The sequence below is a fragment of the Aedes albopictus genome, chromosome 1 (genome assembly GCF_035046485.1).
Source record: "Aedes albopictus strain Foshan chromosome 1, AalbF5, whole genome shotgun sequence".
Classification (NCBI taxonomy): Eukaryota; Metazoa; Arthropoda; class Insecta; order Diptera; family Culicidae; genus Aedes; species Aedes albopictus.
The window spans coordinates 128,239,699-128,255,533 of NC_085136.1; positions in this window are offsets into that span (position 1 = coordinate 128,239,699).

The window sequence follows — 15,835 nt, forward strand, 5'->3', positions numbered from 1 at the left end:
CCGACCCGGCGACAAAAAATAATGGTCAAAACATATACGCTTGGCATCAGCACCGTCGATAACGAAAGCGGTGCTAAAAATAGATTTTTGTTTTGGTTTTTCTAGTTGCACGTATCAAGCATGTGCAAATGCAAATGAACTGCACATGCATTTATGTTACTTTAGCAATGGCTGTCAGCGTGCTGCAATATGTGGCACTAATTGGATTTTAGTGGGGCCCTTTTCGACTTTAATATTACTTTAATGAGGTGTTTAAAGTAATGCAGCATTATATTCACAATTTTAATTATCAATATATGGCAAAATTGGTGCACTTATATACGGCTTCGTGGTTACTTGGGTATTCGCCTGGTTGACCCCAGGCCAAGCCCCAGGCTCGGTTTATATGCAGGCTATACAGGCTCAGTATAACTTCGAGTTACACGTAGTCTAGTATAAGGGAACTATAGTTAAGCTTGTACAACCAGGATTTACTGAAAACTGTATAGTTTTTTTATTGATTTGGGTTGTCTTTGTTTTTAGAACGAAAAAAAAGAAGAAGAATAACGAAAATCGGAACATTTTGTATATTTCAAATTATTCTAAATAAAACGTAATCTACACTTGGAACTAAAACAGTTGCTACCATAAAAAGGAACACATTTGCATACGTACTATGTACCCTAGAACCATGTACCATTAGAATTGTCCTTGAATCTGATCCAAGGAATTCAATCTGATTTTCCGTTTCATTGCTGGTACTGGCAATAATATGCACTTCCTGTCGCATCTCCTTCGGGTTGTAATCATCGTGGAAACCAGTCAAAAAGGTCTCCGGCCTTGAGTCTGGGGAAGCCTTGGGGGAAGTCTTTATTTGCGGTCTCGAACGTTGGTGATGGATGGTTGTCCCTGCCGAGGCCCCTGCAACGATGCAGAACGACGAAAATGAACTATTTGAACGCCTTTACATTGAAAGCTATTTGATATTATGCGTTGCGCGAAAATTTTTGAGCGCGAGTGCCCGTATACCTCCGCCAGTACGGTGAATCGTGTTGGTGTTTTCGGCGCAGTATTCTTTGGCCCATTCGCGCACTTATTGTAAAAGACACCATAACAATTAAACGTACGAGCGGAGGTCTATTAGCGATTTTGCACCATTTTCGCTCTCTATTTTCTTGCAACGGATAATATGTACTCGAGTATGTACTTACATTATTTTGCTGATGGTCGCTGGTGGAATCTGTCGGAAATCAAAATAACTAGAGACAGCTGCGCTGGCAGAAACAGTTGCTAGAGGCTAGATAAGAACTTGTTTTACTTTAACTTGACTAGGACATTATGTCCCACGCAATTCTGAATCCGTTACAGCAGGAAAAGTGCTCGCAACTGTGTTATAATCCTGGTTTCAATCAATTTCGCGGATGAACTATAAATTACCGAAGATGGCGGAGCTAACAACTTTTTTCGACGAAGGCGGTTGAAGTAGACTTACATAAACTATTTTGGTTTTATTTGGCAATAGTATAACTTTCAAATCTTCAACAGTATATTTACTATACTGAGCTAAGTGTATATGCATAATATGACAAAAATGATTAAGTTTTAAACTTTCTTTGTTTTTAAATGTTTGAGAGTGTAACTCAGGACGCACTTGCGTGCACGCTGCGTGGACGCGCCGCCCGTGTGCATCGGCTCTAACGCTGCTCTGTTGGCTCATTCGCAAATGTCATAACGCTAAAATTGATCGTTTTCAACTCCCACCCACCACTTCGTAACACTGTTTATATGGGGAAAATTTTATTTTGTTCAAGTTGTAACAACATGAAGGACACCCACCTACCCCCTCCAGCGTTATGACATTTGTGAACAATCAAAATAACTATCGAAGTGTCAAATTTTAACTAAAAGTTGAACGAATAAGCGAAATGGTTCACACCCTTAAAGAGTACCCATTTCGAAAGTACACGCAAAAAAATGTTGTGGTCGAGAATACCATTTCAGGGGGTTAAATTAACCGCAATGCGCCTACGTTTTTCAGCAGACTATTGGTAGGTATGGAGCTCAAACGGAATCGCTCAAGTAATTTCCGTTCAGTGCATTGTTTTTTCTTGAACGGAATGGTCAAGAAATTTAACACAGCAAGCTCCATTTGATTTGACGTTTCTTTTCAGCTCCGTACTGGGGTCAAGAAAATTCAAGCGCTTGCTCATTTCTTGAGCGATTCCTTGCCTGAATTTTCCACGCATCGAGATAGGCCAAGAAATTTCTTGCGATCTGCGTACCACCCATATAGGACGATATTATCCTAACTAAATATTGCCCGTTGTGAAGATTTATAGATTCCGACGCAAATAAATGTTTACGCTCATTTTCAGCGTAGGTGCGTTAAAAATGTTTGTTTACAATGCAAAACTATCACCAAATGTGGACCTAACAACACAGCGTAAAATATTCTCCAGGACGCGGTCTGGTTTTATATCTGTGGGCCCACGCAAGAAAAATCCACGCAACTAATTTTCGCGCAGGAGTCTAAACAGGTGGAATCTCCGCAATAAGCAGTCATTTTTACCATGTCCCAATTTTCACGCCTTGCAGTTACCTTTACCATGTTAATAGTAATTTTATTCTACTACAAAAATAGTCAAATAGACAAAAACGGTATTTACAAGGTATATTGCGGCCATAGTAATTTCAACCATGTTCAATGTCCTTTGTACTGAAACATGCTGGAAACCGTGATAAATTATATTAAATGCACTACTTTAGAGTAGAAAACAAGTATATTGAACAAGCATATTTCTATGTTACGTACCCTGGAAAACGTAATTATAGAAATAAACTTATTCAATACACTTTGTTTTCTATTTTAACAAGTATAGCATCTAAGTAATTTTTATAAAACTCTGAATTGAAGTCAAACGTAATTTATTTGCTTAACAACGGTTTTGTAACGGTATAAGAAAACCGTAGTTTACTGATTTTTTTTATAGGATAGGTAAATGTTTGAGAATTCAGTCCGATAAATATCGCTAGTCCGAGTCACTTCCAGGGACACTGCATTATTTTTACATTCTCGATGCCATGTTCCGGAAGATGCGGCGCGTTGTCAATGGTGCGTGGTAGTTGCCTGCAAATTCGAAATAAGAAGTATGGTTGTAACAATCAATAGGCTCCTAAAGTCCTATCGGGATTCTTGTTTTAAACCACAATATATGGTTCAAGAGTACATATTTACTCAATTTTTGACGTTTTCATTAATCGTAGTTGAAAATGTATAATTTTTATTTTTTTAGCCTTTTGTCTCGTCCCTAGCTTATAACACATACTTTGAGTGTTTTTTTTTCGCCGTGTATGTCAGATAGGAACATTTCTGAAATCCCAGTGCGAAAAATGTCGAGCTCAGTCACACAAGGTTGACCTCAAATGTCAAAGTAGAACTATTTACCATTTTACTTATTTCAAATTTTCTCATTATTCCTTTGTTTTTCAAGTTCGAGTAAAGTACAATTCCGATTAGAATACCATGCTTGATCGTATTATTCAATATAAGCGAGATTTCGTCTCTAATTTTAGGACCCTATGATTGATGCACCAAGCGAAAAGAAGAAGAAGTTTTGACATCCAAGCGGTGTGCCGTCGACTAGATTCTCGTCGCTGATTGGTCGATGGATGTAAACGGCACACCGCTTGGATGTCAAAACTCATCTTCTTACCGTTTGGTGCATCAATCAATTATTCCACAAATACCAACCTTTTAAGGAACAAATCTGCATTAACATGTCTAAAGGGTCTAACTCGTTTTGTAAACACACATTGTTTCTGTCTCTGTAGGGTCTATCTCGATCCACCCACGCATCTGGGGGCCGTTATCAGAAAGATCAATCTTCGCTCTTTCTGATAACGACCCCCAGATGCGTGTGTGGATCGAGATGAGCCCTACAGCGGCAGAAACAATGTTTGTTTACAAAACGAGTTAGATTCTTTAGACATGTTGATGCAGAAATCCAGCATATCGAGAAAAGTGTCATTCCCGCAGCAAAATTGTAATTGACCTACACTCAGAAAAAATAACACATTAAATTTAAAAGTTCTGCACTTAGATTGTGACCAGTTGCTTTTACACTTGGAAAGTATGTGCAGCGCTATTGAATCTTTGCCGATTCAATCATGATAGAATGTATGTGCGTCACTATCTGTTTTCAATAGTTCAGTGCATAGTTTACAATATGATGAATAATGAGCTTGTTTACACGTGGGATTTGCTTCAGAATATAAATAAATACAAATTTTGCATAATCTACGATCGAGCTGCTTTTATTTGTTAAACCCAACACCTAGCCTAACGCTAAAGTGATTAGTTTGGACCCTGCCAGGCTGTTGTCCGATCAAAAGGCACATCCTCATCATTGTCCTCATCGCAGCTGCATCCGGCAGCTCCCAAATTGTCCACGCGTTCGCCCTTGGTGACGGAGGAGGTGCAGCGACAATTTAGTGTAATTCTATAGAAACACAAAAGGAATGTACGTAGTTTGCAAAGGTTCTCAAAGTTTGAATAGTTAGTTCACTACATACCTTCAAAAACAGCAAACTCGGGCGACGGAGCACTATGAATGGAAAAGATTTTGTTTTTAATTTTCCGCAACAAAATGTGCGTCTTCTGAGCGCGCCATGTTCGTTTCAGGTTTGTTATGTTTCTGTTTGGATTTTATGTTGACCGAGTTGCTTTTTATGTTATCACACTTTCGATATATTATAGAAAAAATGAAATATAACAATGCAACTTTTAATTTTCATAAGTTGCACTTAGAACGATTTTTTTCGCTCTCGTTCGTAACCTATGTGCTTTCTGCCAGGGGGAGCGACACTAGTTTTGCCAAGCCAAAAAACCTCAAAAAAAGCTGAAAAAAGCCCAAAAAAGTCGCTAAAACCTGCAAAAGTATCGCGGGTTTTACCGGGTTTTTTCGACTTTTATCGGCTTTTTTTGGAGTTTTTCGGCTTGGCAAAACTAGTGTCGCTCCCCCCGCTTTCTGCACTTAGATTCTATCAGTAAATTAATTTGAGTGTACCTACTTTTATATGTCGCAACTCGATTGGAGTTAGTGTATGTATATTTTAGCTCTTGATTAGCTTAATGATGCGCAATACAAGCAATTGATTCAAATTTATTTCGCATCTCCAACTTTACCAAGAACCTCCAATCAAAGATGGGTATTGTAGAAACTTTGGAGAACTTGAGAGACTCAGCAGAAATTATATTTTGGATACAAAGTATACATGTACATCAACCAAGGGGTGGATCACTCTTTGAATGTGCATTCGATTTGCATTCAATGTATACAAATGCATTTTTATGTTTTTCCATCGACTTAGCATTGAAATACGCGAATGTCAAAAGTGTTGAAGAAAATCGTTGTGATGCATTGTCAATTTGGATATAGAAAACTTGGACCGAAATCGCGAGTAAAATTCTATTAACCAAAGGTCGACAAACTTATAACACGGATTTTTTTGCAGGATCAGCTCTGATTATGGATGGAACGCGACTGTTGGGACTGGTTTGCGCCACGGCACGTCAAAGCGCAATGAAGGTGTGGTGAGTTTAGCAGCCACCTACAGCGGGTGGCGATGTGGGTGGAAGCCAGCGGAAGCACTGAGTATGACGAGATTGTAATAGCAGGTATCGAAACCCTGCTTTCGGAAATCTCAACAACACTCCCAGGCTGGGACTCACTGAGTTTTAGTTCATAAGTGATCAGATGCAAAGAATTCGAGAAATATATTGACTTGGTTGTAGAACATGGACGTAAACGGTTTTATTATTCGCATCCTAAAGAATGTCTCAAAAAACTTATTTTTCGGAATATAACAGAGAGAAAATCGAAGTAAAGATCGAAGCTTCGGGGTTGCCCCGTTTGGGCCTCCAATCCGTGCAGTTGAGGGCTTGTGGGCGAGGTGTTACGGTTTGTGCTGTTGACGGATTAGACTGAAGCACCCGCTAGCTAAGGAACATTTCGCGATGTGCTGCGGTAACCCTCGTCAAGCCACCGCCACCGGTAATCCCACTCTCGCTCAAGGTCAGCATCAAGTAGCCGCATCGACCCGTTCGTCCCGCCAGAATTCATCGACCGCTGGACCGTGTCAGGAACCCCCGTGTAGAACGACACACGGAGCTGACGTGAGACGCTATTCCGCCAACGGCTTGCCGGCGACGCTGCTCCTTGACCCTCCGGTAGCCGTTTCGCCAAAGTGCCGGATCGCATCCGGACCACGATTGATCGCCTGTCGTGTCGACAGTCACGACTTTATCCTACCTGGGGGTCTGTCAGTGCGAGCGTGCCAAATTTTGCGTGTGGTGTTGGTGGTTAAGGTGAAAATTATTTCGGTATTTCTTTTTTGCTTTTTTTGCGAAAACTCAAACTGGAAAGTGTTTGTTTACTGAAAACAGTAAGCGCATGGGTACAATAAGATAGCAAGTCCGGAATTTTATGTGAAATTGGTGTTTGTATTCACAACGGAAAAATGTTTCTGAGTACCATGGTGAGTCCGTCTCATCTCACCTTAAGTTCGCTAGTAATGCAGTGAAGTTTGAGCGATGCTCATTCTTCGTTTTTCTTCCCACAATATTATGCCTCTCAAGAAAAATCAGAATATGGCGATTATCTGCCTCTGGCTTCTGATATTAGCGCGACAGTCACTAATCATAACAGCGTCACCAGATTTGAAAGTATATAATTCCATTATATCAGTAACAAATTTTGAAAACGACGTATAATCAATGGTGTAGTATTGATTATACGTCGTTTTCAAAATTTGTTACTGATATGGGGTTTGACAGCAAGAACACTCATTCCACTGAGGCACTCTTGCCGTTCGTCACAAATACATTCAAAAACATCTGTCACTTCGCAAAACCCACGTGCTTTTGTTTTTGGCGGGAACACTTTTTCTTTTGTTTTGCCTTGCGACTGTCATGCGACGGTATGTCTTGCGAGCGTACGACCGCCGCAGGACTCTAATAAAAGATAAGCGCGACAATACTGTTGGGGGATGCTACACGCTAACCTGAAACTACCCATCGCCTGGGTCGATTCTACCCGGATTTTCATGTTGTTAGCAGTTGTCAAAATCCGGGTAACCCGAAAACCCAGATTGGTTTAATCTGCGTAAAGATCTGGGTAATCGGTACTTTGTCACTTTTCGGCTTGAGAATATGGCAGCGGTCAGGCAATTATGAATGTTTCCACGAAAAATATGAGGATAAATGACGGGAAAACAGTGTAATTCTTCCAGGGAACTGTTTTCTTGCATCAGGTAAGTGAACAGCACATAAGAGTTGGGAGCTTTTTATCAAAAATCTAAATTGGAAATAAATTAACAAAATCAAGGTCCAGGAGGAGCTGGGTACCGGTTACCCAGATTTTGTCACCAACATCGGTAACCCAGATTTGAGTAAAGGTGTCTTTACTCAGATTAGAGTAACTGCAGTTTTGCTCAATCTGGGTCGCTTTGACATCAATCTGGGTAACTGAGGGTTAGCGTGTATGGAAAGGTACACTCAAATTAATTTACTGATAGAATCTAAGTGCAGAAAGCACATAGATTGCGAACAGGAGAGAAAAAAATCATTCTAAGTGCAACTAATAAAAAATAAATGTTACTTTATTAAATTGTATTTTTGCTGTCATAAATTTAGAGTGCTGCAACATAAAAATTAACTTTGTCAACATAAAATCCAAGCATAAACATAACAAACGAAAAACGGACATGGCGCGCTGGAGACGCACATGTTGTCGCAGAAAATTGTGGAATTTCGTTTTCGAACATGATGCTCAAAGCATTAAATTTGCAACTTGGTTGGCATTGGCTGTTTTTGAAGGTAAGTAGTACTTATTATTCGAACTTTTAAAGGCTTCATAAGCTACGTACATATCTTTTCTAGAATTGCACGGGACGTCAACCGCTTCTCCACCGTCACCAAGTGCGAACAATTTGGGTGGCAGCTGCTGGACGACGCGGAGGTACCGGAAGAGCGCTGAGATACGCGAATAGAATTGATCCTAGCGGAGCTCCTTGGACCACCAACTTTGTCGGTCGTGGAATCAGCGGATCATCTGGACCATCATTTACGTTAGCTAGTGGCGTAAGAGCAAGTTTACCGGGGGCTACTATCTGGGCGAGTAAAATGATTGCCCACAGAGTTGTCATTTTAGTTTAGTTACTCATTTCCACACCGGTCGCTACTATATTTAGCTACCGGATTGCGTACCGGTCGTTGCCAAATACTGTTGCGGTATAAACAAAATATTTTGGAAACATATTATGGAAGAATTTCTTCTGGGATTCCCCAGGAATTCCCTATGAAATTCTAGCATGAATTTTTACTGAGTATCCTCGAGCAATACGTATTCCCCAGGAATCCCTTCCGGGATTTTACCTAAAATTTCTACTGGGATTTCTTTTCGGGTTTCCTCCGGGAATTCCTCCAAGAGATCCTCCGGAGATTCATTCGGGGATCATTCCAGGAATTCCTCCGGGGATCATTCCAAGAATTCTTCCGGGAATTCCTCCGGAAATTCCTCCGGGAATTCCTCCGGGAATTCCTCCGGAAATTCCTCCGGGAATTCCTCCGGAAATTCCTCCGGGAATTCCTCCGGGAATTCCTCCGGAAATTCCTCCGGGAATTCCTCCGGAAATTCCTCCGGGAATTCCTCCGGAAATTCCTCCGGGAATTCCTCCGGAAATTCCTCCGGGAATTCCTCCGGAAATTCCTCCGGGAATTCCTCCGGAAATTCCTCCGGGAATTCCTCCGGAAATTCCTCCGGGAATTCCTCCGGAAATTCCTCCGGGAATTCCTCCGGAAATTCCTCCGGGAATTCCTCCGGAAATTCCTCCGGGAATTCCTCCGGAAATTCCACCGGGAATTCCTCCGGAAATTCCTCCGGGAATTCCTCCGGAAATTCCTCCGGAAATTCCTCCGGGAATTCCTCCGGAAATTCCTCCGGAAATTCCTCCGGAAATTCCTCCGGAAATTCCTCCGGGAATTCCTCCGGAAATTCCTCCGGGAATTCCTCCGGGAATTCCTCCGGAAATTCCTCCGGGAATTCCTCCGGGAATTCCTCCGGAAATTCCTCCGGGAATTCCTCCGGAAATTCCTCCGGGAATTCCTCCGGAAATTCCTCCGGGAATTCCTCCGGAAATTCCTCCGGGAATTCCTCCGGAAATTCCTCCTGGAATTCCTCCGGAAATTCCTCCGGGAATTCCTCCGGAAATTCCTCCGGGAATTCCTCCGGGAATTCCTCCGGAAATTCCTCCGGGAATTCCTCCGGAAATTCCTCCGGGAATTCCTCCGGAAATTCCTCCGGGAATTCCTCCGGAAATTCCTCCGGGAATTCCTCCGGAAATTCCTCCGGAAATTCCTCCGGAAATTCCTCCGGAAATTCCTCCGGGAATTCCTCCGGAAATTCCTCCGGGAATTCCTCCGGAAATTCCTCCGGGAATACCTCCGGAAATTCCTCCGGGAATTCCTCCGGAAATTCCTCCGGGAATTCCTCCGGAAATTCCTCCGGGAATTCCTCCGGAAATTCCTCCGGGAATTCCTCCGGGAATTCCTCCGGAAATTCCTCCGGGAATTCCTCCGGAAATTCCTCCGGGAATTCCTCCGGAAATTCCTCCGGGAATTCTTTCAGGAATACCTCCGGGAATTCCTCAAGGAATACCTCTGGGAATTCCTCAAGGAATACCTCCGGGAATTCCTCAAGGAATACCTCCGGGAATTCCTTCGAGTAATTCCTCCGGGAATTCCTCCAGGAATTTCTTCGAGGATTCCTCCGGGAATTCCTCCAAGGATTCCTCCGGCAATTTCTCCGAGTAATTCCTGCGGGAATTTCTCCAGGAACTCCTCCGAGGATTCCTCCAGAAATTTCACCGAGGATTCCTCCGGCAATTCCTCCAGGAATTCCTCTAGGAATTCCTTCAGGCATTCTTCCGGGAATTCCTCCAGGAATTCTTCCGGGAATTCCTTTAGGAATTCTTCCGGGAATTCCTTCAGGAATTCTTCCGGGAATTCCTCAAGGAATTCCTCCGGGAATTCCTCAAGGAATTCCTCCGGGAATTCCTCCGAGTAATTCCTCCGGGGATTCCTCCAGGAATTTCTTCGAGGATTCCTCCGGGAATTCCTCCAAGAACTCCTCCAAGGATTCCTCCGGGAATTTCTCCGAGTAATGAATGAATGAATCCTCGGAGGAATTCCTGAATGAATCCCTGAAGGAATTCCTGAATGAATCCCAGTTCCCGGAGGAATTTCCGGAGGAATTCCCGAAGGAATTCTTGGAGGAACTACCAAAAGAATTCTTGGAGGAATTCTTGGAGAAATTCCCGGAGGAATTCTTGGAGGAATTCCCGAAGGAATTCTTGGAGGAATTCCCGGAGGAGTTTCTGGAGGAATCCTCGGAGGAGTTTCTGGAGGAATTCCCGGAAGAATTCGTGGTGGAATTTCTGGAGGAATTCGTGGTGGAATTTGTGGAGGAATTACTGGATAAATTCCCGGAGGATTTCCTGAAGGAATCCTCGGAGGAATTTCTGGAGGAATCCCCGGAGGAATTCCCGTAGGTATTTTTGGAGGAACCAATGATCTACACAGTTCCCGAACCATTATTCACTGAAATCCCCTCGACGTGCAGAGCGAAATTTTCCGTTTCTCGCTCACGCCCCGGGAGACATCCCACAGCAGTGACACTCATTTCTTCCGGCTTGTCCTCCAGTGACTCTTTCGGTGGTCGTACTCTGCCCTGCTTTGGTGGAGAGGCTTCCACTCCTCCTCCTCTATGGGGCTGTCCATAAACCACGTGGTCATTTTTTTGGGACTTCTCAACCCAACCCCCCCCCCCCCGCGTAGTCATTAGTCCATACAATTTTTTTTTCTTCCATACAAAATGGTCATTGGCCGAACCCCCCCTCATGACCACGTGGTTTATGGACAGCCCCTATTGTGGTGTCTTGCTTCCTTCGTGGAGGCTGTCCCTTCCGTTTGGGAGTGATATTTTATTTTGATTCTTTCAGCACTTCACTCACCCGAACGTTGCGACGGGTACTCCTGGACATTTTCGCATGTGATATTCGCAGCAGATTTCCTCTAATTGCAAGTGTTTGCAAAATTTGTTGCTTACCACTGGTGCGTTTTGTTCGAAACAAACAAATAAAAACAACACAACACTTTTGACATATATGAAATAGCAATCGTTTCCTGCGCAACTATCGGGCGCCTAAATTTGTGCGCTCGATGTTTCCCGAAAGCCTCGCTGCTATTTTACTAGCCCGGTTAGTAGCCCGCGATAAAGTATAGCGCTATGATACTGCGCTATGTAATTTAGTTTAGTCGCGCACCGGTAAAGGTGCTCTAAGTGGTGTGAATTGTCCAGCTAGACACAGTGCTAATCCCCCTCGAATCAACAAGTACACTGAAATGAAAACTCCATTAGTTTTTATGTGCGCGGAGCAGATAAAAGCGAATCGGTGGCTCAAATCCTCATTTTATGTGCGGCATTTAGATTTTAAAGTGTTTGCATTAAATATAATTGAGTTGCACATATTTTTCATATGCACAGCTATAAGTTCTAAAAATGATACATTTACAACCTATGTTAACTGAATATAAATTTTGAGTGTGTCGATTGATATTTCAAAACGTTCAAAACATTTCATTAACGGAAAAATGGTGGAGCAAGACTTTTGTTGCTGGCCGAGTTTACGGAGTTTACGGTCGCTATTTCAAGTCTCCCGGTCGAATTTTTGCAGTTTTTTTTCAAGGTAACGTATTTTAATCATTTTCTTTACGTAATGTAATCAAAATATGCCATCAGATCCAGGTCGAGGTTACAACGCTTCAAAGCACGGTGACCACAGACGAACTTCCGGAAGATTTGGCAGAAATTTTCGTTTGGACCGGATAAACCCTGCTGGATTGCACTGGAAAGCTCTATTACCGAAACATCGCTTTTGGAAACATCCATGCAATCAACCTCGCAATCACCATAGTTATATATCCAGTTCAAAATACATTTTTCATCATAAATTAATGAGTCTGAATTATTTATTTTCTAAAAATCACATATAGGATTTATTTGTTATGACATATAAAATTCAATAGGCTTACCTTCAAAATTAAAAAGTACGAACCTTTATTATTTATGTGCATTGCATATAGAATCTAAGATGAGCTAGAAATCTGGTTCTATGTGCAATGCCAGTGCAATTTATGTGCAAAGCTTGATTGCAAAAATCTACACGCAAAGAATTCCATTGATTTTCTTTATATGTTACGACACATACTCTTGTGGAATAGTTCATTCAGTACACTATTAGGATGACATATACCCTTAATATAACCCACACATAATATTGAAAAGTTGTTCCATTTTGAATTATGTTTAAAATCTAATAGTTGAAATCTATAACAGTTCACACATAAATTTATTGTGTGAGCAACTGGGATGAATTTCTGTTGAGAATGAACTTTGTTTTGATTTTATCAGACAAAAGATCAAACGAACTGAAAACGTGGCGCGGTATTCAAAGCAAAGTTTTATATCTTCAGAGAATGGTAAGTTAAAATGCTATTGAATAACTGAAACAAAAAGCTATCAATGCTAATCTTTCCATTATAGACAAAGCTGGAAGCGGATGGACATAGGCGAAAGCTCCACTGCAAATTGTGTGACGGCTGTACAGCACAATTGATCCTGTATTCGGTTGGAACCGCCACCACGCATATAGCTCTTCGGATTTGCAGAATCTTAACCTGAATCTTAGAGAATTTCACTGGAACACCATTGAATCCGAGATCAAAACTATAGCGAGCAGGTGTGAAATCATCCAGGTGGCTCCTCGCAGCTAATCGATACGGCGGAAGTCACCGAACGCAGTACAGTAGTGATGTGGACAAATCGGACAAAAACGCTCTCCACAGCGCAGTGGAGGCAGTGCGCTGTGGATATTTACCACCATGTTTTTCATTGATGTGTTCTATGTGATTGATAATAAGTATCAAGCCAGAAATGAATAAATTTTGAAAAATACAACAATTTTTGATTACATGAAATACGAAACAGTAAATAATTAGAAAACATTAAATCAAACAAATAAATCGTAACGGACCCACAATATGAGATGTATAATCGTGGATATATGATATTCAAAAAAGCCACACATATTTTCAATAACCCAAGAGTTCATCCTCATGTATGTGTCTAGCATATATGGTATATTTGTGAAATCTAATTGCAAAAATCTATATAGGCTGACACATAACATCTAAATGGAATTTTTTCTCAGTGTATGTGCGCGGCATTTACAAACTAGATGCGAATTATTTTTAGTGTACATCGACCGGTGGACCCGAAAAAAGTCGCGACTTGGACACACTCTGCTCGTTCATCATCATGATTTGGCCCACGCGAGCTGTAACTTCCTGTGCACAATGACTAATAAATAAAACTTATTTTTCAACAATCAGAACATTCAAAACTTTAATTTGTTTTCATTTCAAACCCAATTCGTAATGAAAATAATGTTATCATTCTTATTAATATAGGAACTATGCGCCTCACGATTAAAATGCCATCATTTGACTTTTATAAAGCAAAATGCTTGCACTTAAAATTCATCTTGACTGACTTGGCGAAGTTTCGATAAGCCTGCACTTATTTTTGAAGTGCAAAAGCAATTGGTCACAATCTAAGTGCAAGGCGCTTATATTCAATATGTTAATTTATCTGAGTGTATCAAAATCGATTTGTTTACATTTTAGGGATAGGCCCTTTTCAAATGTAACGCGAGGTATAGGGCACTGCATTGTTTTGATTTTGTATGAGATTTTGACGTTTCTTGGCCTTGTTGTTTACATATATTCTGTAAGAGTGAAAGAGAAGGAGAGAATTTCATGCAGTGCCCTATGGCCTATACACGCTAAGATCAGTTTACCTATTTTTCTAAAATATGGGTAAATTTTATTCAAATTTGCGTAAACTTTACGCAAATATAGGTAAACTCATATTTTGGAAAAGTGCAATCCCTCATGTATAGGTAATATTACTCCATATTTGGGTTACAATTACTCATATGTGTGTCCACATTACCTATATTTGAGTTTTGTTAACCTATATTTGAGTATCATTTACGCATATTTGCGGTTGTGCACTTTTTGGAAAAAAGGTAAACTGATCTAAGCGCAAGTCTAAGCGAAAATTTGACGTTTGAGAGGTGTCGACACCGCTCAAACGTCAAATTTCGTGTGAGAGTAAGCAGGCCAGAATAAATTCGTGCAGTAATCCAGACTCTTTAAAGAATATGTATAGAGTTTTACATCGAAATTTAACCTCAATTTTCTCTCCGAGAGCGAAAAGCACGGTAACGAATGGGAATCAAAACAAACCACCGGAAAATGTCAAAATTCACGTAAGAGGGAAAAGGAAGGGATGAACGAGAATGAACCGAACGTTCATTCGTGACGTCACCTTGCAGAATTCTATGGACTTATCCACCGATGAACCGAATTCATCGCGGTCCGAGAATTTTGACACTAGAGCGGGGCCGTTCCAATCAGAATTGGACGATTCTGATTGGAACAGACCCCGCTCTAGTGTCAAAATTCTCGGACCGCGATGAATTTGGTTCATCGGTGGATAAGTCCATTGTGAATTGAATGAATATTGTCGAATGAATGAGTCAATGAATATTGTCGTCGCAGTTGAAACCCGAAAATTCCCCACACCCGACAATCGAATTTTCTCAAAATCCATACGTGAAACCTAACGTCGGACGTAGTGCGCTGGACAGCGGACCTGGCCCTATATCCAGCGCACTATGCCCGACGTACGTCCGACACCCCGCATAGAAAAATACTATTCATGGCATCGTTCATATTATACAATGTCCATTGGAGCAATAATAACTATACAAGTAGTAATCGTTTTATGATATAATGATAGGACTTGAAAAATTTCAACAATTCAGAATTGTTTAAGTATCATTGAACGTATAGTACTGATACGTCGAATAATAATTCAATCATTTTTAATAATAGGATTTACCAAAACTGCAGCGGCAAAAATAATGCCACAGACAAACAGACGTAACACTTGCGAAATTTCCATCGACCACGCTTTTAACGATCATTTTAAATTTTTATAGTTGTGGATTTCACGACCAGAAGCGCGCGCATCGTTTTTCTATGCGTTTGACGTTTCACACTAGCGCCTTCTGTTGACAATATGGCACAACACAGTGATTCGTGCAACTTTTCCACCAGGTGATGGTAGTGTGACCTGGGCGATGGATTTCCATGAAAATCGTTCAAGCTGTTACGTCTGTTTGTCTGTGATAATGCGTTTGACTTTTTTCACAATATTTAGTATTATTAATGATTTAAATAAGAGATCATCACACTAATTTGCACTGTTGTTTGATTTTCGATGGGGTTAACGCACAATTGTTTGGCATTTCTGGCACAAAAATGGATTTAACACTTTACATCTACCGCGCTTACTACCACCTAGACCACCACCGACCACGGGCGGAGCTTCGAGACAGGTAGGGAACGAAATGCGGCACTTATAAGCACGAAAAACACACCAGTAGTGCAGACAAATTCAGGCTCTTGTTACAACACTGATAACTGCTGCCGTTAACGTTTCCAGCGAGCAGTTGCTACCAACTACTCACTTCAGTTACTTAAAAACATACCTTCCGATGCGGCAAATGCCAGAGCTGCTGATCAAGGAAGATGTTCCGCGAATTCGACAGGATTTTCAGTTCTAGAACTACTACCACTTGCACTGAGAAAAAAAGTATAGTACTGTAA